Below are 2,215 nucleotides of genomic sequence, written 5' to 3'. Positions count from 1 at the left end.
GGATCAGAGTCGCGTATCGTTGACCTTCTTTTTCTTGGCCCCGGCGTTATGGATGGACTGGGTTGGAGTTTTTAGCCGAGCCGCCGAAACGACGAGACCCGACGGATCACCGGCCCAGTTTGACGTACAGAGAGACATCGCCCCTTGGCCCATCTGTAGACGTAGCCCAAGGAGATCGATCCTCTTTGGGGCCATATGACATGGGCCTTTTCCTTCCTATTCTGGGCAGATATGGGCCTGCTGCTCTCCAAACTACGGCGATTATCATGCGGATTTTTATTTTTTATTTTATTTTTTACAAAAATATATTTTCGTTTTCAAAATTTACAGGAATATATCCCGGCCGCCCCGCTGCCAGGCGGCCGGGACCTGGTCGTCCCGCTGCGAGGCGGCAGGGACTTTTCTGTAAAAATTTTCGCGGAGAATTTGCGCTGAAGCCCCTTGGAGGACCGGTCGCCCGACAGTGGGGCGGCCGGCCCCCCAGGCCGCCCGGCAGCGGGGTGACCGGTCCACACACTGAGGCTTCGTTTAGGGCGTACCTGACCTGGTACGAACCTAAGACTCGTTGCCGCTTGACGTATGCTGACATGCATCCACAGCCGCATGTTGCGACTTCGCAGGATGGCTATGCACGACACAGGGATGAGGCACTAGCTGGGGCGGTGAGTAAATATTGACGGCATTTTTAATCTTTTAAGATTTGTGGACTAAGTTTTCTTGGTTGCAGTTCGAAATGTGTAGGTTGCTTGAATTAGATTTCTCACTGAATGTAATGAGGATTCATGGCGGGTCTACGATGAGCATGCCGGCGCAACTCGAGGCCTGGACCACTCGACGTAATAGAGCCCGAGACATCCTTCAGGCCTTTGGTACACGGACGGTGTACAAGGATTCCTACGGATCGTCGCAAGCGTCCACGTCGGTTTCTTGTGGTGCCGCAGTGCAGCAGCCTCCCCCATACCACCCACAGTACGAAGGTATGGTGTGATATTTACCGATCCGTATATTTGTAGGCAATATTTAAGTATGACTCCACACAGGGTACGGGTACCCCGGTTCTCAGCCCTATGGAGGGTCAGGTGCCTCGCAAGGGGCTCCGTTTCAAGGAACCCAGTTTACCTCTATGACACCAGCTGCAGGGACTTTAGGTAAATATGTGTTGCATAATTTTATTTGGTTATGTTTTATGATCGAAGGCTCATACATTACTATTTACACTCAGGATCACAACAGTTCACCGGAGCGGGGCCTTCTTCGTATCACCCTATGCCGCCACCAGGAGGATATCAAGGAGTTTATTCCTATCCACCACCACCACTACCTCCAACACAGGGTACGTACAATCATTTGTACGGAATTGCATTCACCTATTTAACATTGCTTAAAAAAAAGGTTTTTTGTGATCCGTAGGGTGGTCTCAAGACAACGACGAGGCCTCCATCGACGACTTTACACGGTTGTTTGCTACGCCTGCCCAGGACGATGATCCCAGCTTGCATACACCTCTGGCTCAGTTATGCCGTCCTGCCAGAGACGTGAAGCCACCGGACCGTCATAGCTACCCTACAGATCACGTATACGCACAACGTAAGAGAGGTCGGCACGGTAGGGGTGGTTAGTTGTTGCCACTTGTTTCTATATTGTTATTATGGACCTGTCGTCTTGGTTTTCATATTTTGTACTCAAACTTTGTTTATGCTACCTTACAATGCAAGCACACTTTTGCAGTATTAATGAACTGTTAGACCATTATATGTTATATGAATAGTATTACGACAAACCGATAATTTTTTCTGAATTTTTGGTGAAGAAAACGAGGGCCGGCGGCCTCTGGGAGGCGGTCGCCCCGCTGCCGGGCGGCCGGAGCCTACCTGGGGGGCCGACCGCTTCGCTGCCGGGCAACCGGTCCTCCAGGGACCTCAGCGCAAATTCTCAGCGAAAATTTTTGCAGAAAAGCCCCTACCGCCCCGCTGCGGGGCGACCAGGTCCCGGCCGCCCAGCAGCGGGGCGGCCGGGATATATTTCTGTAAATTTCGAAAACAAAAATATATTTTTGTAAAAAACAAAAAAAAAACCACCGATTATTTTTTTTGCGATGGAAAAGAGTGCCTTCATTAAAGAGATGAAAAATTACAATCAAGTTTGAGTAGCTCACTAATACAGGATGGAGCTTGTGATCTCCAAACCACACAATGCAAAGTACGCCTCGCTAAGC

The 2,215-nt window shown here is 50.1% G+C and overlaps 1 long non-coding RNA gene across 1 annotated transcript; it reads left to right on the top strand.

Moving 5' to 3' along the window:
- The first annotated feature begins 1,028 nt into the window (after window positions 1-1,028).
- LOC120658926 lies at window positions 1,029-1,587 on the top strand. Its single transcript, XR_005668884.1, has 3 exons — window positions 1,029-1,148; window positions 1,223-1,333; window positions 1,411-1,587. It is a non-coding gene; the product is annotated as an uncharacterized LOC120658926 (long non-coding RNA).
- The last annotated feature ends 628 nt before the right edge of the window (window positions 1,588-2,215 follow it).

This window comes from Panicum virgatum, chromosome 2N (genome assembly GCF_016808335.1).
Source record: "Panicum virgatum strain AP13 chromosome 2N, P.virgatum_v5, whole genome shotgun sequence".
NCBI lineage: Eukaryota > Viridiplantae > Streptophyta > Magnoliopsida > Poales > Poaceae > Panicum > Panicum virgatum.
Note: the sequence above shows the minus strand (reverse complement) of the source record. Positions and strands in the feature narration are given on the sequence as shown.